Source organism: Dermacentor silvarum, chromosome 7 (genome assembly GCF_013339745.2).
Source record: "Dermacentor silvarum isolate Dsil-2018 chromosome 7, BIME_Dsil_1.4, whole genome shotgun sequence".
NCBI lineage: Eukaryota > Metazoa > Arthropoda > Arachnida > Ixodida > Ixodidae > Dermacentor > Dermacentor silvarum.
In genome coordinates this window covers 125,404,651-125,421,150 of record NC_051160.1, presented here as the reverse complement: position 1 = coordinate 125,421,150, position 16,500 = coordinate 125,404,651, and positions in this window count along the sequence as shown.

The following is a 16,500-nucleotide window of genomic DNA, read 5'->3' as shown; positions in this document are numbered from 1 at the left end:
GTAATCTCTTCCACCCCTTTCCCTTCCACCAGTCCAGAGCACCCAACCGGGCTGAGCCTTGAATAATCATTTATCCGTCCCTCTATGTCTGTCTCAAACATCGCAACCGATGATGCGCAAACAATAATGCCACGCCGGGCACGATTATAAAGCCGTATCTGTGTTTTTTTGAGCACCATTGTGCGACAAATCAGTTCTGTGTAATTCCGCAAGCATGGAGGAAGTGTCAACAAAGGAAAACTCTTGTCACCCACCCGAATGTAGCGCGAAGCTAAGAAGAAACCCCCATATAGGTTTCTCAGATAGCTTCCTGGTTCTGGAAAACATTTTCCAACTCCGGAATTCGAACCTGGGAATAACGCCTTTTCGGGGCGGTCGCTCTCATGTGATCTAACCCGGAGGCTAGCAGATCGCAGCGCGAGGGTAAATTAATCCACAAGTTGAAGCAAAGGTTCACTGAAAAGGATTCTTTTAAGCTTCCTGCTACATTCGGGTGGATGACAGTTATCCCTTTCATGACACCATTGGCGTCTTTCTCATTTCCATTACGAAAAGCTCTGAACTTTCAGTTCGCCGTTTTCAAAAAGCGTCCCTCTGCCTTCTCCGGCCCTTCTTGACTGGACTACCATTGTATTTTTGCATATTTCGGAAATATGCCTTTTTTGTTGGAGATCAGGCTTTCCCTCTGAAGACCTTCATGATGAGGCCTTATTCTCGCAAAAATAAACTACAGCAGTTTTTTTTTATGTCATTTATGTTTTGCGTTGTTGTAACGCCGCTTTGCTTTCCTGTAATTTTTATTTACGTCAAGTTTATCTTGTACATTGTTACAGCCCTTCAACCACTGCTTGTCACCACATCTGATTCAAATCAGTCATTTGAAGAAAAGTGCCAAAGGAGAATATTTAATTATCGCCTGAGTCGAGCTCGAAGGGTGGTCGAGAATGCTTTTCACATTATGGACAGAGGTGGTGGATTCTTCAACGGCCATTTAAAGCAAAAGATGACAATGTCAATAGAATTGTGTGTGCTTGTGTAACACTACACAATTTCTTGCTCCATGAGTCGCCTGCATCTCGGGCTGCGTACTGTCCACCAGGTACTGCTGACTGTGAGGACTGGCAAGGGCAAGTGACGGAAGGCAGCTGGAGAGACGAAGAAGGCAGCAGGGATGCTTTGTCTGCATTGCGCGCAACTGGCTTTAACTCAACCAGGTATTTTTAGTTTAACAAACATTCTCGTGCATCAGTGTTGAATAGCATTGTCTATTTTACGGATTTGTGCGTGCACGCCACATACTGAAAAAGAATATGTGACCTATTAATAGCTGAAAGGCCCATTCGCTTAAAAAATATTTCTGGATACAGGAGGAGGAATAAACATTTCTTTCGGAACCAGCACTTTAATATGGCCGGGCCTAAGCCTCCCATGAGGGGACGTCGAGGGCTTGCCTCGCCGCCGCCCCACGGGCGTGCTGGGTCGCCCAGGTTTGGTCGTCGAGGGCGGAGCTCCGCAGAGCCTCACGCAACCTCGACGAGAGGGTCGTGGTGTTAGTTTGTGTGTACTGGATACAGGTGCAATTATTTTCTAGTGACAGCTCTTTTTATCCGTTATCTACTTCCAGTTCAAACCTACTTTGCTGGAAGATATGTTTTAGCCAAAAATATTATCTTCTGTAAGACATTCCTATTGCAACACGTTACAAAAGAGAACTCACAATAAAAATTTATTTAAGAAATTTGGGTTTTACATCACAGCATCTTGCACAACGTTATCCTGAGAAATATGCATCACCTATATAGTACAGAAGCCATATTAGGTATTGTTTTGGCCTAGCATTTTAAAACATAGTGATATTCTCCAAGTATTTGAATAGTAGATCAGGGGTGGTATTCTGTAAGAGTCTACCTAGTGGACTGTCCATTTCGGCGACCGTTGATTCGCTGCTGCTTGACGTGCAGGAAGGTGCCAGCCAGTCTCCTTCCTGCACATCAAGCAGCAGCGAATCAACGGTCGCCGAAATGGACAGTCCACTAGGTAGACTCTTACAGAATACAGCCCCAGATTAAGCGCAAATACCACCTGTGATTGAAATGCTTAACCAAAAACGATGAATTTATAACACAGTAGGTTTTCTGCGCAGAATTTGGTTGTCTAACCGTGCTACTTGCATATTTATTTTTTGTTTAGGCAAGCCAATGCTGTGAGTGACAAGCTTTGCCAGTACTGCATTTCTGATGATCACAGGGTCCCCTAGCAAGAAAGCATCATCAATACCACCGCATAGAAAGTAGGTCTTTATTTGCAATAAACATTTCAGGTCTACATATGACCGCATTTCCAACAGTACGGCGATTAAAAAAATAGTGCACTTCAAAAACGCGCTTTCAAGGAATATAAAACCTGGATACAAACGCTATGCTGTGCCGTTCTGTGCACAGCATGACTAGCCCTTATTTCCACGATCCTGGGTGTATAACACTATCAAAAGGATAAAAATTGGGTACAAAATGAACTGCGTAGTTCTGAGCTCCCCAAACACTACCTTCACAACTTTATACAAGAGCTTAACTATCACATATACAGACTTAGTACTCTTTGCAGTGCAATAAAATTTTAAAATTGCAGATTGTACTGTGCAGTTCTGTGCACAATGTGCATAGTTCAGAGAACAGCAAACCGTTAGTTTTACTTGACAAGGCCTTAAATATCACTCGTAATTTCAATAAATACATATCACAGGCACAAACTTTGTACTGTATGCACAAACTTTGTACTGTGCAATGCAGAATGAGTTAAACACGCCAAACCCTTATCGTAATTTGGACCAGAGCTTAAGCATCACACATAGTATCACAGTAAAAGACAGGTAACTTTCTACCATACAGAACTTGTTCGAGGCATTTTAGGATCTGGGATATGACATACGTTATAAGGAAAAATGGAATACGAGTACAAACAATAGAACTTAAATACAAACAATGAACCTAAATATAACAGATTAAACAACTGTGGCATGTAGTATCGACCAAAAAAGTTTACGGACCAAGGGGCCGGTAAAAAGATAAATATGTCCGCAGCCTCAAAATGAAGCCTGGTATTACAATTTCCAACCTCTACTAGTATGTGCGAACAACATTGTGATGTACGGTTTTACTCGCTACTTTTAGAGGCTGCTTGAGTATTTAGCGTTTTCTGAGATCCCGTGGTCCGTAAACTTTTTTGGTCAATAGCACATTGTACCATGCAGTTGTAGAGTTGCGATCTGGGTCAGTTGGTACATATTGGATAGTCAAAACCAGTCAAAGGACGAAGTATAGAGAAGATACGTGACACACACAACGACTGTCGTTGCGTGTGCCACGTGTCTTCCCTGTACTTCGTCCTTTGACTGGTTTTTACTATTCACCATGCAGCTGTCTCTACGGAAGGACTATTGTTCAGTCCTCCGAGCCCTCACTTCCAGCACTTTTTGCTGAATTACAGCTTCGATGGCACACATAATGTCAAACTGGTCATGAGCAGGCATTGACCGCAAAAATCCGGCAGCTTCCATGCAAAAATGGTACGGAGTGTCTCGAGTTTCTTCTTTTTGGCGCCGCTCCGAGATTCCTACTGCCTTGATGTGATGAAGGCTTAATTTTTCGGCAGCAACTGTTGCACTGGAGGAACCACTGCCATTAGGGTTGTGGAAAGCATGTCTTCACTACTGTTGACCATCAGTGTACCAATTTCTACATTAGCGCTGGGGATTTTCCGATGTCTTTGCCACCTTGCTTGGTCTTGAGGCCCCATATAGGGAAAAGGTTGGTGAGCTAGTTTTGGCAATGCATATGTAAACGGGTGGAGGAACCTAATCACACGTACGTTTAACTTATGTCAGGCACCCCCTCTGGCTCGAAATCATCATCATTGCCAGGTTGCCTGAAAAAAAAACACTTGCTGGTTTTTAGGGTACATTATAACATAATTACTGTTACCATTCTGGTGTCGTCCTTGCAGGTTGTGTGTGAAACTCTGCATATGGCGCGCTCTCTAAAGTTTCCGGCACCAGCACTTCCTCCAGTTTATAGGCGTCACCGGTTGCTGCAGGATTCTCAGTGTCTTGGCTTTCTGCTCCTGTGGCTCCAGCAATGTTCATTCTGCCTAAATCAGAAATAAATCAATTATAGCTGTTGCTCACTGATATCTGTATGCAATTTAACATTGTCAATTATCTTGTGTGGCGTTTTAACACTAAGAAAATTTTGAGAACTTGCTCATTAGCATCTCTACCACCAGATTATTATCGACAATTGAAGAATCTGAGATGGCAATGTATCCAAAAGTCACTGTATTTTTCGCATAGGCACAGCATCGTGAGGACATGAACCATTTTAATGTTCACAGCAGACGTAACTATAAGTTATGCATACGTACAGTTCCCACCATTTCAAATGAGTAGCTTAACACATTACTTGCCAATAGACATATGGACCCTAGCTCTTGGGCCTCGGTTGCCCTTATGCCAATCAGGCCCACCAATGATCAGAATTTAGGATGACAAAAAATCATACCTACAAATTATTCCCACATTATATCGTGTGTCCTTCTGGTTGGCGCTGCAGTAGTCTCCAATTACGGGCATGCCAGACTCGCAGCGAGCGTTGTCATGCAGTTTGAAGAATATGGGAATTAGCACGTGGTAAAGATGTTACAAATGCGCTTCTCAGTTATTCACTAACCCATCAAAGGAGACAAATTCAAGGTTGCTGCACAAGCTAGAAAAGTAAAGCATGCAATAAGATGCCGAAGTGCAGAAAAACCAGGTACTCTGAAATTTTCTGCTCGGGGAAGAAGTAACTCAAAACATGCAGCAGAGGTGAATACTTTGAACGACATCATGTTTGCCAAGCAGACCAGAAAGGTCACAGCATGCCATAAACAACCCTTCAAACAAACAAATTCAAAGGATGCTGCCCGGTAAGGTATCTTAGTCTCAGCAACCCCAGTAACTGTGCAAACAAATTTCAAGGCAAGTTTGTGAATACAAAGACAGAACTTACATTGGCTCCTGATACACAGCTTCCATTATGCTGGTCATTGCTTCAAAGTGTTTCCACTTCACAAGGGGAACTTCATGGGCATCAGCACCACTTTTCATTGAGTGTTTTATCTGATTATTTATTTTCGTGAAGGTATCCTTCGGGTTCTTGAACTTCTTCTGGCATGTCGCACCTGCGCAACCATTGACATTTTATATGACAGGTCACCGGTAATGGGGATCGGCTACACATGCCGTGATAAAAGCAAGCCATTTCTGCCGTCCAAAGAGTAGTGTCTCTGAAAGAGACGGCTGTTAGCATGAGTTCATATGCTGAATTCTTTAGCACCACATTCTGTCATCTCAGCAGCTGTCATGAATCACAGTGACTGAATATATTATTGGCTATGGTGGCTGAATTTGCAGGTATACAGTTTAACTTGGCTGAAGCGACATTTGTTAAAAAAAATTGGCATACAGTGTCACCTTTGTTCGGCTTACTCGCGGCAGAGACTGACGGTGCGTGCAACACGCACCTCATTTATTTATTTCAGGTTCTGCAAAAGCAGCTGCTATAGATTTGCATGCTACGAAGGTTTCATGGAAATGACAGGGGTCTTAACTTGTGACGCGGCGGCAGAAATAATGATATATCCTCGTCGGCCCTTTACATTATAGTCCCGCTACACGGTGCTAGGTCCTGTAAACACGGTTTCTGCATGCTTCGCTTAAATTTTTTAACGCGAAACGAACCGATAAGCATTACAATAGCAAGTAAATGAAAATAAACGAAATCACGGTGCGTACTTGCTCGTAATAACGGTGCTGACCAAACATTCTCAGTTAATGCTACTTCCGAAACACAAAGCATAACCAGCAACCAGAGAAAATGTATGCGTACTTAGTGCTTACTCCCAGCTCCTCGGCTATCTTCGCCCAAATCTCGTTCTTGTGAGATGTGTCGTTGTATAGCCGGTGACTCTTGTCGTAGAGCACCGGGTAATTCTTGATCGCGTCGATCGGCATAGCAGCCGACACTTTCGGTGGCATGATCAAGTTTACGGCCGGATGCTTACGGCCGGATGTTTACATGCGAGTGCAGCTTCCGGTGAAGCGGAACGTTTTTACGCTTCGCCATGGCGAAAAAATCGGTCCGGGACCGACTTGGTTCGCCGCCTGGCTTACCGCCCGCTTTGCCGCCTAGGCGGGCGGATTTTTTGAAGCTTTTGCCGCTTCCGCCTGTTTCGAGACCAAGTGTGTACGTAGCCTTAATGCCGAATGCTCGCGGTGTCCGTGACTGCAGCAGGCGACTCTGGCGGCGGCTCGGCCGAGCTCTCACCAGCTGCGCGCTACTGCGCATGCGCCGTGACGTCATTCCGGCGTGTTTTTTGCTGCGAGCCGCCCGTAGACTTTGCACAGCTTTCGCCCCACTTCCGCTACGTGTGCTCGGACTGCAAGTGCTTCGCGAGGCGATCCCCGAACCCACGGACCATGAGGAAATGCTGATACACTTCGTATAACTTAGCATCACTTGACATTGCTTCGTATAACTTAGCATCACTTCGTATTGTCAGGACCAGCTAGGAACCGATCAGATCCGCTGTGTCTTTAGCCTTGCGCCACTAGTGCAAGCTACCACAATTTTTTTTCAGGCACAGCTTTTTATTTATGGACATATTATAGGGGGCTCTACGAACCACTGTTTTATCTCCGATCTCAAAAGCAACGACATGTGATTGCACTGTTGGAGGATAGCTGCCCGTGCATGTAAGCTCTGGGTAATTAGTCTTGATGTCTTCCTCATGAAAAATCAGCGTTGATACGCTACGTTCTTCACCAAAATCTCCTGTTGTTATGCTATCTTCGGCCATTACTTTGTTGTCCCAATACAGCTTTATCTTAAGTTTCTTCATGTCTGGGCGGGACAAAAGAAATCATAGACGCTATTGGGAATTGCCAATACGTCACTGGCAATCAAATGTTCCTGGAATTCAATAGCTATTCGCTGTGCATGCTCACTGACCCATCATAGGCTTGGACGCGCCACGTTCTACCAGCATGCAAATGACCGGCATCCACTCGACGTTTCTTGATAATTGAGATAGAAGCCCCTAAGTCAACGAGGGCCTTCACTTCAATGCCATCTATCTTAATGGGGGCATACAGTAAGCTTGACTGCACCAAATACATCGTCTCACTGTAGCTCTTCTCGGACTTTTGGTCCACAGTAGCTAGTTTATGTGGAAGTGGTGTGTCGTGAACTACGGTAACTGGTCCTTCACCATCATCACAGTCATGGTCGATGCTACCCGGGTGTTTGCTTATGAAGCTGTCTTCACACTCGGATGACGGCAATGACTCTAGCTGTTCACTCAGGTTATGAGAATCAAGTTGTTGTGTTCTACCGCCTGGTTATCTTGTCAATGTAATGTAGAAAGCTCAGAAGGTCATCAAACGTTCTTGCACCTTTGAGCTGGATTTGACTACGGATGTCGAAACACAACGCTTGCGTTACCAAAGCTACAACTGCAGGCAACGCCAGCTTTGGTTCTGCAGAATACAATAGGCAACGCTTCTCAACACAGTACTCAAGCAGAGAGCCACATGTATATCTGAGCTGTAGTGCAGCATTCCATCTTTCTACCGTGTTGCCTTGGAAAGCAGCTAAAAAGTTGGTTTTCCACAGTTCCCAACATGATGGCTGATGATCCATGAGGTGCACATCATACCATTTTCAGGTGATAGCGCCCAAATAACGGCGCATATTCAAAATATTTGTGTCGTCGGAGTGCCACATATTCTTGTCACAGGCGCACTCGAAAAAAAAAAATTGCAGTGGCCTAGCTCGGCTATGCCAGGATATACGTAGCGAAGGTTCAGCTGGTTATTCGTAGCTTCCCTGGTTGTCTTGGATTAGCTTGATTATCATGCTTACTGCTGCTTCAATGACACACACATGGTATAAGCATTATGTGACCATTGTTCCAGCTCATTAGACGGCGTATCTGAGCAGAGGGAATCCGTGGCGAAAGTAAACGTTCGGCCACATCGTTCACAAACGGTAGACCTAGTGGCATGGGCGGGTAACAATACCCATAGAAAAGCTAAAGAGTGGAATCTTCTACTTAACGAGAAAGTTCTTGCACGTTGTACAAACCCGCGCCACGGTTTCACCCCACTCAGGCAGCGCCCCTAAACTCAACGTTGCACGCATGACACTACTTACCGACGTCAAGTCTTTCATGTGCCACATTCTTTCACACACGTCGCACACATATCCAAACAGATTATCCACGAAGTTCGTCTCGACATTCCGAGTCGCACTGGCGCTTTCGCTAAGTTTCACCGTACAGTCAGTCAATCGGCGAGGCTTGACGTCATCGACGGCGTCTTGTTATTGCTGCTGCTTAGATGGTCGGGCACGTCGCTCAGCCCCCTGGCGACGCCGCTTTACTAGACGTTCCTCCCTTTGCTACGGTGTATACGCAGCAAGTTCAGTATTCTTCTGCTCGTTCTTCCTACGCCCAACCGCTAATTGCCAGGCAACTACTTCGGGATCCGATGAGTTAAGCTTCTCCTCTCTTCTGCGCCGCTGAGCAACAATTTCGCTCTCCTTCTCTATGGCTTTACCACACTGGCAAACACCCAGCGCAAACGATTAAACGGCCAGCGCAAACGACGGGCAAACGCCCAGCGCGCCCGCTGTGTGCCGTGTGACGTCACTGCTCCTCAGCACGGCTCTCCAGGAGCCACTCGAAACTGCTCAACCTCGGCCAGTGTAGCTCACGCTACAAAAACCACAGCCAGTAGTGCACACTTTGCGAGTCTCCTTCAAAAACATCCGGCGCTACAATATATTGTGCTGCTTTCTCTTGATTAAGCGGTTGGACCAAAGTTCTCAATATTTCACTGTGTCCATCGTTTAGCTCTGCAGTTGTTCTATAACAGTCAAGACCAGGCGCACCTTCCCGGCCGGCGTATCCTCATTGAGAGTGCCAAGTCCAGAATGAGTTCGCTCAGTGTCTGGAGCTGTAGGTTCACTGCCACCAATCCTGTTTGCACCAGGGCTTGACGGCTCACTGTAGCTTCTTGCCGCACCACGTTGATAAGATCGGTGGAACTAATTGCGCGAAGAAGATCCGTCGCTGGCTCCCCGCGCACTTGGTATCGGGTGAAAACAACTGGCTCCGATGACGCCTGGTGGACAAAAAATGTTACTGACATGTTTGGTCTTCAAATCCTAACTAGAACGACTATACAAAAGACATTGTCAGTGAGACGGTGTCATCCGCCATTTAATCTCACTTGATCTCTACTCCCCCCCCCCCCCTCTACGTCTTCCTTCATGCATACAGCGCAGACCGCTTCAATGTTATCTGGTTTTATTGTAAAAAGTGACCAATTTGGGGGGGTGGTACTCGAGCATGTTCTTCGTCACTTTGTCAAAAGCTTGGTAAACATTTTAGCAAGCAATTTTTGTGTCTTTTTCTACACAATACGACTTATCAATGTGGTCAATTATGAATACAACATAAAATTTTGTTTTGGATGCTAAGATCCTTAATTTTGCTTTCGTCTCAAAAATTTGTCCGAATTCCTATTTTGTAATCCTACATGCAAAAAAGGAGCTACTCAGTTCTTTCGCATGAATATAATATTTAACTAGGTGACCCCTAAGTGGCTCCTTGTATCCTGTGCACATTTATATTTACGGGGATATTTAAAGCGCTACGACATTTCCCCATATCGCCTCATATCATACGCCGCTCAAGGAACGCCCTTAGTTTTCTTCCCTGTTGAGCTGAAGAAACAGTAACTGTAGTTGAAAACCTGATACTCCAGTTGGTCAGTAGTGACCATTACAGGAAAAATACCGGACCCAAGCTTGGGCGTTGGAATAGATGCTTTATTTCTAACGAATATTTTGGCGTAATTTGAGTACGAGTATTGACATTCAGTCAGTGTATGCACCTAAATACTCGCATGACATCATCCGATCTTTTGGAGTTGCTGACGGATCTTGACGGAACTTTGGAGTTGATGGCGGATCTTACTGTCACCCAGGAGGGCATTCTCAAATTAGCCTTATTTTTGAACGAAATAGTGGCAGTCGGCCCTGACAATATTTCTGGTGCCTTTTTGCGGCGTTACATGGTATGGGTTACGCAGTGTTTGAGTGGGATATTCAATGCATCGCTATTGCAGTGTTTCCTTCCATTTGACTGGCGAATTTCTCAAATTGTGCCACTACCCAAGTCTAATAAACATTTCAACGTTTCAAACTACCGCCCTATTTGATTGACGTCAATCTGCTGCAAAATGTTCGGTCACTTTATCTGACAGCATCTGAAAAGTACCTATAGGACAATTGCTTGCTGCCTGAAGTTCGACATGGTTTTATGGAAGGCATGTCGACCGTCACGCAGTTCATTACGACATATCATGACTTTGCAGTAGCAATCAATGACAGGGAGCAGATAGATGCAATGTTTTTAGACTTTGCCGAGGCCTTTCATGAAGTGCCTCACTGTAGACTTCGCTCGAAGTTTCACGCAATGGGAATAAGTATTAAACTTCTAGCTTTCATTAAAGCCTACCTAGAAAACCGTACTCACTACGCTGACGTTAACTGTTTTTCCGAGACGCTGCCTGTCACATCAGGTCTAACCCAGGGGAAAATCTTGGGGCTGATTTTGTTCTGGATTTATGCCAATGACATTGCAAATGTCGTTCAGTCTGACGTGAAAATGAAACTTTTTGGGGATGATTGTGCATTGTATACAGTTGTCAAATGAGAAAAGGATAAAATTAGACTCAGAAATACCCTTAGTTGTGTTCTCAGCTGATGTGAAGAGTGGGGAACGACTGTAAACGCTAATAACTGCTGCACGATGAAGATAAGTAATCGTCAGTCAGTCTTAAACTTTTCCTATTCTATTGGCTGTACTGTGCTCAGCAATGTTGCTGCATATAACTACCTTGGTGCAACGGTAACAAAACAAATGAGCTGGGACGACCATAATCATAATATTTGTGCTAGCGCTCTTCGTACATTATGAAGCCTTCGCCGTAAACGTTTAGGAGCACCCCTACAGGTGAAGCTACAGCTTATACCCAGACATCGTCTCGAATATGCTTCAGCTGTGTGATTCACAGACAAAGAAAAATATTGTGAAGTTAACACGAGTACAACGAATAGCAGCCAGGTTGATCTGCAATTGCTACAGGCGAAATGATAGCTCGTCCGAGATGCTAAATGCTCGTAATCTTGAATCTCTCCATTTGAGGAGAGAAAAACAGAGATTAAAGTTCATGCACCTAATACATAATCATGAACTCAGAATCAATATATCGCAATATCTCAGCCCTGTTTCTTCCGCAAAAATTTGTCACTACCATCGAAAAATGATCGAAGATTTACGTGCATCGAACAATACATACAAATATGCTGTTTTTTTTTGGGGGGGGGGGCATTAAACAATACAAAGCATTACTGAAAAACGTTATTGTCAGAGTAAATTTCAATACTCGTGTAGGAGGCCACGCGAAGAGTTCTCAGCAGCTGTAATAGAAAGCATAGCATGTCCAGAAAAAAGCGCGAGAGAGGAGACCGGTTGCCGCAAGACACGTTTCTCAGCGTTCGGACGCACATGCACGCCATGAATTTCGGCGGCCGCGTGGAGGCTTCGCAGCGGCGGTGATAGATGGCGCCGCCGAATGTTCTTAGGGAAACGCGAAAGAGGAGTCCCGATGGAGTACACGCCTCACACATAACTCGTTTTGACGGTGACAATATGTTGTGTCGCTGTACTGATTCAATGATAAAGCATTTCCGTGGACAGGCATCGTCAGTTGGGTTCTGCGGCATTTTTTTTCGTAATTCTAGAGTGAGAGAGAAAAAAAGCTAATAATTGAAAAGCAGAGTGTTTAGCCAGCGTATTTTCGCCTACATGCTATTCTGCAGGGAATGCGACGAAGGGGAAGCAAATCCCTAGAGGAAGGTGGGCAAAAGAAAAAAAAACGCAGAAAAAACAAAGACAAAATGCAGGTTTTGTGATGCTATCGGCAGTGGAATAAGCGTCCAAAGCGATAAAATTAGATAATCTTATTAAAACTCGACGGTTAATGCACCAGAAAATAAAATCCCAATCTTGATTAGATTATGTGCGTGCGTCATAGCTTAGAGAGCTAACCTATTGACTTAATATATATGGAAACAAGAAGTCCAGGGCTTTCCGCTGTTTTCATGGCAAAGCCAGGGACCCAGCACCCGTGTGAATGTCAAGAGGCTTTGGACGAGCTTTTCCATATTCATTTTATATCGATGTTGCTCGTCTGTAAGCTGTGAACTCAATCAAGATGTGCTCTAAAGTTTCCACTCTGCCGCATTTGTGACAATATGGACTTCTAGACTGCCCATTGCGAAAAGGACTGTTTGTGTATGCAACGTTTAGTCTAAGCCTAAGACAGAGGGTCTCCAGATGCATTGGTAGACATTGCGGTTACCTTGATTGGAGTTCTCGGTCGGTGTTGAGCGAAAACTTGTAATTACCTGAAGGTGAAAACCATCATGTATGCCGTTCCATGAGTACATATCGCTTCGCCAAAGCTGAATCCTAACTTTTAGCGAAAAACTTTGATACATTTTATGTGATCATGGTCATTGTAGCGCGGCACATTCCCAATGCCACATACCTGGATACCCAAGTTGGCGTCAAAGGCGTTCATTGAAGTGTGGCACATATCAAGTGACCAAAGATGTTTATTGACGACCAGCACACCGGGAACGGGACATTTTGAGTGTTCCAAGTCGGCGTCAAATTGTGGTACTTACCCAGTCCCGCATCTACAGTGACCCATGTCAGCGTGAAAGAGGTTCGTTGAAGAGCGGTACATATGCGCACTTTACCACATACGCAGTGACCCAAGTTGGTCCGACGGTTGGTTTCGGACCCAGTTCCCTCAACACAGCTGCCCGATACGCTACGTATTCTACCATGGACTACCCATTGACCCAGGTAGGCTAGAAAATGGTTAGATGAAAACATACATAGATGTACTATACTTCGCTCCCAGAATTGCGCGAAGTACCATAAGAATGCTATTGCGTTAAAAGTCTTGCCCTCACCATCCACAACAGGGCTTCTCGGAGCATGTCTGATGCTTGAATGTGTCTACTTAGCGACTTATCAATTTTTGTCGCCAAGACTGAATCAAGAAGGGCAAAAAGCTCTTTTGGCACGCAAAGATCTAACAAAAAACTAAAAGGAAGTGGCACTCCCTAACCCTTGTACCCAACCACCAGGCAAGACTTACGGAAATAATTTAATTACCTATAGCCACACGATGGCTGCCTCCGGCCAAGAATGGCCACATAGTACTTGGTGCAAGAACTTACACACATGTAAAGATAAAGCGCATGCTTTTTAGACGAGTGAGAAATACGATGCTCCTTACCGCATTATAGATGATGTTACAACACTTGCATTCATCAGGTATCACATACGTTTAAAATAATAGCGCTATGCTCGAATGTGAACGTGAGTCTGGCTGCTCATTGCGAAAAAGTGGGCCTACAATTTTTCATAGCTCCGCTGCTCTAGTTCGGAGTTGTACTCATTAATCAAGGGGTATTATGGAGGTCAAAATGACACGTTAGAAAAGAAGAATGAGGCATAATTAATCGGTAGCATTCTATGCTTGAGTATTGGAATAACTTACGACAGTTTTCAAGCTGCAGGCACCTCACCGCTCGTCTACGCGGAGTTGTAGAGCTGTTAGGGACGGAGTCGAGTACTCGTGAGAGGGGAGCAATTGCCTCACAGCTGACACCGCCATAATTTGACGTTGAGTGCTTGTTTATATCAGTGTAAAGTTGCTGCCAGCTCCTCTAGGGTGAAAGGCAGATACAAAGGATGAACAGTTTGTTGCGGTGGGCAAGACTGCCATTTTGTGGTTAATTTCCTGCTCTACAAAGGAGTTGTGAATATTTCTCGGCAACTCCATGCAGTAACATGTGTTCATGCAATGAAAATGCAATGAACGGACAGAGCTGCTGCAGCTGTGTGCGGAGGCCTCTAATAACACGTCTGATTTTTGGCTAATGGTTTATGCACGTTGAGTGTTGCACAAAAACGTCTCCAGCGTTGTCTATTTAGTTTGGTCATGTAACGACGAATGTGCCTTTTGTCCCGACGACAAGCCCCTAGGCTTTCTATATTCATTCGTGCACAAGGTTTTGGATTCAGCGGGCCTTTGAACCGCAAGTAAACTTTCAATTTTTTCGTCATTAGTTGATATTCCTTGGTGCATTGTGGCTGAGTAAAAATAACAACTACCGCCATGTAGCGCCAGTGGTTGTGCTACTCTGAAAATATTTCAGCGATTCTAGAAATTCAAAATGTCAAGCGCCTCTATCAACTTGTCACAAAGCGCCATCCACCATTTAAGTCACTACACAACCGCCAAAGTCACGGTAGAAGCCGCATTTTTCACAGTGAATAGCAAGATGTTTTACGCTACCATAAACATTACACAGGGTGCTTCTACGAAGACTTTAAGTAGTGTGTTCTGAAATAAAAAAGCAGGCATATCTACGCCCTGTGGGAATCGTTGTTATGCGAAGCAGTGTGCGGGGACCCTACCAAGTTAACAAAACGACCATGAGAGCACCAAGACGTCGGCGCTAGTTTCATGACCTACATGGCATGTATGTCATCACATTCATGTCATGAGTCCACAGGAGTCCCTTTACCTACGCCTAAGAGACCTTCAGCCGAAAGACTGTCATGCTCATGACTATGACTGCGACGATTAAGCTTTATCCTTCACGAACTAGCACATCCGAACCCATTTCGTTCGTTTTTGTGTGTTGATCTTTTTTCGCTGAGTCATTGTCAATTTTGCTGAGTCATGGTATGACTCTGGCATCTACCACCATCTATTATTGTTTCCTTCACTTAGTACCCACGTCCGAACCCATTTCTGTGGTTTTTGAGTGTTAATCTTTTTTTGCTGAATCATGCTCATGACTACGACTCCTACCATCATGCTTTAGTGTTTCCTTCACTTAGTACCCACGTCAGGACCCTTTTCAGTGGTTTTTGAGTGATATTTTTTTGCTGAGTGATTGTCATTTTTGATGAGTCATGCTCATGATTATGGCTTCTACCCCCATCCTTTAGTGTTTCCTTCACTATAGTACCCAAGTCCGAACACATTTCAGTGGTTTTTGAGTGTTAATCTTTTTTTTGGCTGAGTCATGCTGATGATCATGGCTTCTACCACCATCCTTTAGTGTTTCCTTCTCTATAGTACCCACGTCCGAATCGATTTTAGTGGTTTTTGAGTGTTAATCTTTTTTTGCTTTGTCATTCTCGTTTTTGCTGAGTCATGCTCAACACTCTGGCTTCTACCACCATCTATTGGTGTTTCCTTCATTTAGTACCCACGTCAGGACCCTTTTCAGTGGTTTTAGAGTGTTAATCGTTTTTGCTGAGTCATTGCCATTTTTGCTGAGTCAAGCTCATGACTATGATTCCTACCATCATTCTTTAGGGTTTCCTCCACTTAGTACCCACGTCAGAACCCATTTCAGTGGTTTTTGAGTGTTAATGCCTTTTCGCTGGGTCATTGTCATTTTAGGCGGCTGTTTTACGACCTGCACGACACGCATGCCATGACATTCATGTCATGACCTATCATTGATGTTCGTCATACACTGTTGTCATACTATGCCATTTTTGGTACCTACCAAGTTAACGATACGACCATGAGAACACCAAGACATAGGCAGATGTTTCATGACCTACTTGGCACACATGTCATAATATTCATGTCATGACCTATCATTTATGTTCGTGATACACTCTTCTCGTAGTATGCCAATTTTGGTAAACGTCAAGTTAACGATACGACCATGAGAGCGCCAAGATGTAGGTAGCTAGATAGATAGATACTGTCAAAGTGGCAAATGTTCGACAAGAAATGCTTCGCATTTAAAAGACGGTTCCTTCGGAGACATGCCGTCAGCTGTGGCGCCCACGGGGTTGGCTGATCTATAACGTTATTGAAACCGCTAGATGTGTTACCCTTCGTTACATTCGCCTATAGTTCGTCACGCCAGGATATGGCAGGTTGTTCACCGTTGTATTTACTTTTTGTCGTGAACCGACACTGCCCATGGATACAAAACTACCAGCCACTGCACAACAACCATCGGAGTACGCCCATGTTGCCATCGCGAGAGCAAACGCTGCGCATCCTATCGCGCCTGACTGCCTTAAGCTGTGGAAGACATCACAGAAGTTCCGCTACGATTGCCGTCATAAGGATGCCTATTAGTTTCCTGGGTCCTTAATGCTCCTCTGGTCACCAACAGGAAGAGTTGTTATTTCAGCCAAGCTTCTACAACGCTACAGCTCCTTATGGCGTTCTGCGCCAAGTCACTGACGCGACGTATGAGATTGCACCGGCCA